General features: G+C 41.9%; 1 non-coding gene across 1 annotated transcript; it reads right to left on the bottom strand.

Moving 5' to 3' along the window:
* Positions 1 to 6,069: 6,069 nt before the first annotated feature.
* LOC127679642 (U6 spliceosomal RNA) lies at positions 6,070 to 6,176 on the bottom strand. The gene has a single exon (XR_007976889.1). It is a non-coding gene; the product is annotated as a U6 spliceosomal RNA (small nuclear RNA).
* Positions 6,177 to 7,013: the final 837 nt, after the last annotated feature.

The following is a 7,013-nucleotide window of genomic DNA, read 5'->3' as shown; positions in this document are numbered from 1 at the left end:
AATTGCCATGTGTTGTTTGAGTTCATCGAGAATCTGGCGCCAAAAACAAGGTTGCCACTCCCCCTGGGTTCCAGAGCCAAACGAATTTGTCCCCAAGTGTCCTAAAACCGAACTGCTCCTACCTACACTGTGACAGGAAGGAAAGAGAACAGCAAAAGAGCCCAAGACTAGTAATAGGGTGTCCCTGAGAAGAGCTAGAAGATAAACCATTTCCAGTAGAGTTATGCTTGTTTATCCCATGATATGGAAATACCTGAGGTGAGAATGGAGAGATCGAAACTCAGCCATGAGAAGCTCGTATATGGAAATAAACTCAATTGGCCACCCCCCACCCCATGACAGCTGCAACTCCTCCAGGTGATTGATGGATATTTGTTTTTTTAATTGAATATCATCTTCATTTACATTGCCATGGTAAAACCTTTCCCAATTTCCCCCTCCCCAAAGACCTCCCAACCCCCTCCTCCCTGCCTCCACATATATGCCCCTCCACCTGACACACTCCCACCTTCCCCCCTCGGTTTCCCTTTGTTGGGGCCTCTGTTGAGCCTTTACCTGACCAAGGACCATTCCTCCCACTGATGCCCAACAAGGCCTTCCTCTGCCACATTTTTGACTGGAACCATGTGTGCCCCTTGGTTGATGGTTCCGTCCCTGGGAGTCTTGGGGCATCTGGGTGGCCAAAATCCTTGTTCTTCCCATGGGGCTGTTAGCCCCTTTAGTTCTTCTGGACCACCCTTCAGCTCCTCCATTGGGGACCCCATGCCCAGTCCAATAGTTGGGTGCTAGCATCTGCCTCTATATTTGTAAGTCTATGGCAGAGCCCTGATGGATGGATATTTGTAAGCACAAAATCCAATTAGCTTACTCTCTCTCTCTCTCTCTCTCTCTCTCTCTCTCTCTCCTACTGCAGTCTTCTCAATTGAAAACTATAAACTCCTGACTTGATCCTGTCTTTCTATCTGTTGCCTCTGCCTGTCTGCTACTTGCTATTTATTCATTTACTTTTTCTTGACATACACTTAATAAACTCATTCATTCAAAACTGAAAGGAGAACTGTCAGACAGGATTCTATGCACTGAACAGAACAGAGGACATCTTTTCCACCATTCACTTTAATACGGCTGAAGGGAATAATAGAAAAGAAAGGACGCCTTAGCAGGCACAGCTTGCTCCAGGAAAGTACAGTTGGTTAAAAAAAAAAAAAAAAAGAAAAGAAAAAGAAAAAGAAAATCCTTCTTGGGGGTTGAAACTAAAAACTAATCAATAAGCATTGAGCTTGAGACTTTATCGTATCTGCTGTGTGATATTTCTATGTTGAATGTCTCCAATCATCTTCTTTCCAAACAGGAATGTGTACCATGGCTGCATGTGTCGCCTGCATATCAAGAGAAGTGTGACACTAGTGCAGCTCCAGTTCATAACCCTTTCAGCAGAAGGACTTTCCCCAAGCTTGACACAGAAGCCCATGTATACCAGACTTCTTGAAGCAGTGGCTGCAGTACACATTAGGTTTCTTCCTTGGTGTTTGGTTGAGAGATCATATAAATGAAGAAGGAATCAGTTGAAATCTGGTGATTAGATGGGTCAGAGGAAGGCAGAAACTAGAAGTACCAACCTAATATATGCACCTTTCTCTATATATCCAAATCCCTTTGTACCTATCAGAGAGGAATCATTCAACAGGATCAAGCCAGTAAAAGACAGACATGACAGATGGTCCCCACATGTCTTGTCTAGTGACCTAGAAGGCCAGATTCTACATGAGAGAGGAAAACCTTTTAAATATGAAAATTTCACTGAGACTCCAAAATTACAGCATAGATGAGTAAAGATTAACTTCATATATTTTAAAATGTGTATTTCATTTTCATCCTTCCCACAAAGTGTTTTAAGAAGGTCTAAGATGAACCTCGCGAATTTTGGTACTCAGGAATAGAAAATAATGGGTTTGGGAAGATCTCACCAATGTACACATTAAACTTATATGTCTCATCCTATTCCTAGGCTAAGACTTGAATACTTTTGGCTTTATCTTTATAATGACGTAGCAAACTTACAAAGGTATGTTTCCTACTTGTACAGAGGAATCTCTTGCAAAGAATTTATCCTTAGGTGGGAAAGGTGTGTGCATCCCAAAATTACAGCCCACAGGAAACCATAGAACCAAAGAGGTGCTCCAGAGGTGGTATATCTTAATTTAGTTTTTGTCCTGACTGCCTACATAAACCATGGAAAACAAGGGTGTCTAGAAAACAAAATTTATTGAATTGCAATTTCTCTAGCACTTCAGTGAGACTGTGGCCTTCAGTAAGGGATTTTAGCTCCCTTCCTCAGTAGGAAAACAGAGATTTTTGAGTGGACGAAGATTGTAGTGTGGCTTCATTATGTCATATTTAGAGTTGTTTTGTTTGTTTTAATTTACCTTTTTTTAAATAATAGAAAGTTGTTTACACTTTCCTAATTTCTCAGAAATTGGAGGTTGAGAGATCTTGCTACTCACTATCTACTTCACATGTCAATTACAGAATAAAAAATAATAATCTGAGGTCCAAAGAAGTTAAGTAATTTGATTAATAGCTCATAGGCAAAGTAGTATGAATTATTTCTGATATGGCTAAGAGCTATTTCCATATCCTTCCTTCCAAGAACACTTGCAAGTGCAAGCCAATTTGCCTTTGCTGTATATAATTCCATTCACCATATTTTCTTGGAAGCCATTATCATATATGTCGCCAACAAATGGGTCCTTCCTTGAGGCCTGCTCTATTCTGCTTCTACCTTATGCATTCTGTTCATGAATATAAAAGCCTTCCTGCCAGTGAACATTCATGGTCCAGTTATTTTCTTTCCACATGGTAGTCATTTCCTATAGAACCAAGCTACTTGTCCCAGCATTCACCCTGTCTGCAGGAAAAGTGTTACTACAGACAACCTCTAATAACATCAATCTTCTACACCCCTTCTCTAGTTTGCAATGATGGTCACAATTCTACCTTCTTCAACTGTGGATTCCGACCCTCCTCAGTATCTACATTACAAACCGGAAATAAAATGTTGCAGTATGTATTTTTCTACTTCGAAGCTGGAAAACCATTTTAATGGACCAGGCTTTGGAAAGAGGGCTATGTTTGTGTCTACCTTGATAAGAGACAAAAGCAAGAGAAGATTTGACATTTTTTGGCAACATAGTCTTCATTCTAAGACATCATACCTTTAACATCAGGAACCGTCCTTAGAAGAGGAGCTTATGTGGAGGTGACTAGCTACTTGAGATCTCCACTTCCCAAACAATGCGCTTAATAATGGGGAGCAAAGCTTCACATCTTAGGCTGCTTTTACAATTCATTGCTGGTTTTATGAACATCCCAGCACAGTTCACCTCATTAGCCATTATAGAGACTTTAATTCTTGAGTTAATCTGGTGCTCATCCAGCAGAATGAATATTAATATCTTTCTAATGTAATTTTTAATTAAATATAGCATCACCATTATTATACCCAAAAGATCTAAATAGAGTTTGAAAGAGAAGACAGACACTATCACAATCAAAATCAGCAACTTCTGTTCAAATGCCTTTCAAAAGGCTGATCACCTATGAAGTAATGAGAATAAATTGTGAGATAATGGAGGGCAGATCTAATTAAGATAACGAGCTATGATTATGGACATGATTTTTCCAGGGTTAAAGCTCTTAGCAAAAAGACAATCTATGGATATATTTTAACCATCCTCTCGGCTCTGTTCGCCTATATTAGCTATTCTTCTTAAAACTGGAAATATTCATCAAAGGTAATGACCCTGAGACTGAGCAGCTACAGGATTTATACTATTTTGCTACCACTGATGCATTTAATAGTTTGACAGACTCTCCTTTTTTTGTAATTTTGTACATTCAATTAAAATAGCATCTTTTCAACTCACACCATATGAGGAGAAAGGGAGATATTAGGATCAACCATCTCCCAGTGCCTTGAAAAGTATATTATGGAAGACATTTTGATCTAGCTAGAACAGATTTGAATGGATATTTCTGGAATGAGCTAACTAATTAGCCTGGCTCCAATGACAGTGGCAGGTGAGACAACCAGAGGAAAGGAGTAATTAAGCTTTGCAGGTATGCCTGAGTGCTGTCTCTGCTCCCGCTCAGAAGTAGCAAGAGAGAAAAAAAGAAACAGGAAACCTTGTCTTCTTACCTCACCGTGGTTAAAAACTATATATATATATATATATTCTGAGAAGTGAGGAACTAAAAGAGAAATCATTAGAAGGGCCCACAGCTACAATATTTAGCAAAGACTTGGAGCTGCCCATCAAAAACTAAATCACTCACTAAATCTGATGAGAGGAAGCACCCATGCTCCAAGAGATGCAAAGAGAGTTCTCCTCACATCCTGTGCCCACCAGTGCTGATCCTCAAGGAGAAGTATCTCATCCGATCAGTGAAGCTGTGTGAAAGGAGAAGTCAGGCTCGGAGTCATCTGCACGCTACATGATTTACAATCACATCATACTATGGGTCTGTTTGTGACCCTTGGGCAAACTCCGATAATTCCTAGCAAGGAAAGTGTGGCTCTGACACTGTGCCTGGCTGCAGCTTCAAAACACTTAGGACTCCATTAATTCTCCAGTCTCCAGACCTTTCTGATAGCCTTCAAGGCTGCATCCAGTAGCTATTCACTGAAGTCGAAAGACCATAAGGATCTTTGAAATCACGGGACAAAGCAAAAGGTCAGACTCCAGAAGGTAGAATCAGTGCCTTTGAAAGCTCATGAGTTGTTAGCTACATTTTTCCTCGATTTTTGCTGAATTTATTTCGCCTTCTTTTTTTCCTATTATATTGCTCACCTATCTTTCACCCCTCTCTTCTTAACCAGTGTCTATGTGGTATCTTGGGAAAAAATGCTAATAATTCAAATTTACATTTGCAGTACTATCCAAAACACCCCTGATCCCTCATTTCCTTCACTCAGAAACTCTCATCTTGTAAAATGGATGTGAGGGCTAGATGAGGTTGTGAAATTTAAGCTTATTGAAAATAATAAGCCTCTGTGTCGTTGCCAGAACTGTTCTTCTAGTGTGTGCTCCATGTTACACAAGCCTAGAATGCAAAGTCGCTGGCTACAAATGCGCAACCAGGAATCACTTGGTACCTTCAGGGAGGACAGGTATTATTTTCAGATGTTTAGGCTTGTTTCCAGTGCTGCTTCCATGGCTGGTGAGAGACGTGAGATCTGGGAAGAACTGGAGCGCAGGTTCAGAGTCCTTCGATAACATGCCTCGATATCATGACCGGTCGCTTTCTCTTTGGTACGCTTGATCCACCTCAGTGTGTCTGTTTTCTTTCCTCTCTTCCCTCGGGACTCAGGAAGAGAGTAAAAGAAGTACTGTGAGTTTTGTAACCAAAGAGATCTTATTCTACACTTTAGAAAGTGAATCTAGGCGTTCAGAGCCTGGGGGGCGGTTTTCCTCTGCAAAATGAATTTATTGATGTAACCCTGCCTACTTTAACTTAAAAGCACCTTGGATGTGAATTTCTGACTCGCTCTATACTTTTATCTACCTGTCTGGTGACCCGTGCCAGCAGACAAAAAAAAAAAAAAAAAAAAAAAAAAAAAAAAAAAAAAAAAAAAAAAACTGGTAAACTCAAGCAGATTAAGGAACCCTGGCAATTCTCTTTTTTTTTTTTTCTTTTTTAAAGAATGATTTTATTTTTTTTATTCGATATAATTTATTTACATTTCGAATGATTTCCCTTTTCTAGCCCCCCCACTCCCCGAAAGTCCCGTAAGCCCCCTTCTCTTCCCCTGTCCTCCCACCCACCCCTTCCCACTTCCCCGTTCTGGTTTTGCCGAATACTGTTTCACTGAGTCTTTCCAGAACCAGGGGCCACTCCTCCTTTCTTCTTGTACCTCATTTGATGTGTGGATTATGTTTTGGGTATTCCAGTTTTCTAGGTTAATATCCACTTATTAGTGAGTGCATACCATGATTCACCTTTTGAGTCTGGGTTACCTCACTTAGTATGATATTCTCTAGCTCCATCCATTTGCCTAAGAATTTCATGAAAAATATGGAACGCTTCACGAATTTGCGTGTCATCCTTGCGCAGGGGCCATGCTAATCTTCTCTGTATCGTTCCAATTTTAGTATATGTGCTGCCAAAGCGAGCACCCTGGCAATTCTCTTAATTGAGAAGGTTAGGGTTTAAATCTACTCTTGATCAGGTTCCTGTCCTGGGCTTAGCCAATCAGCTTCCCTTCCTGGGCATCCCCCTCCTGCAAAAGGAATTTAAGTTATATGCATCTTGTCCACTGTTTGGATAAACAAGGACTGTCTCTTTCATCAAGTATCACCTTGGATGGAGCAGGGGGGAATGGGAGGGGGAGCAGGGGGGGGATCCTTTGTCATGCAGAGCCTGACCTAAGTCTCTGGTAGAAGACCCCTCCAAAATCCTAGCACTCACCCTGACCTAAGCTGGGTTCCCCCACCTCCACCTTAGGCTCATAACAGTCCCTCCCCCCCCCCCCCCCCCCCCCCGTGCCCTTCCATTCTCAGCTCTTCAAAGTTCCCAGTGGTTTCTGGGTGCCCAGGAGTTTGAAAGCCACAGCCTCCAACCCAGCCCCTGCTATTTCTCTCCCAGAGAACCACAGACAAGGGCCCCTCTCTTTGGCTGCATTTAGTCTTCCCTAAGCAGCATGGCAATGCCCCATAAACCTGACTAGGAGAACCTGACTAGGAGAAAGGAATGTGGCCTAGCCCCGCTGTGACCCGCAGCAGCATTCTGACACCCCAGTGGTGAGGCGGAAACACAGAACCACATATATCCCAATAAAGACAGGCTGCATTTCGCCAACCAGGTCTCTGAATGTGCTTACAATCCACACCTCATGTGCTCCCCTCCCTGCCTGGTGACCACTTGCAGAAACTGAAGAATTTACCTGAAGAAACACCTCTCTCGGGGGCCCTCCGAGTTTCTACCCATCTCCCATCTCTACCCACCTCTTTCCC

The sequence above is a fragment of the Apodemus sylvaticus genome, chromosome 2, assembly GCF_947179515.1.
Source record: "Apodemus sylvaticus chromosome 2, mApoSyl1.1, whole genome shotgun sequence".
Lineage (NCBI taxonomy): Eukaryota > Metazoa > Chordata > Mammalia > Rodentia > Muridae > Apodemus > Apodemus sylvaticus.
The sequence above is the reverse complement of the archived record's forward strand: the minus strand, read 5'-3'. Positions and strand labels throughout refer to the sequence as shown.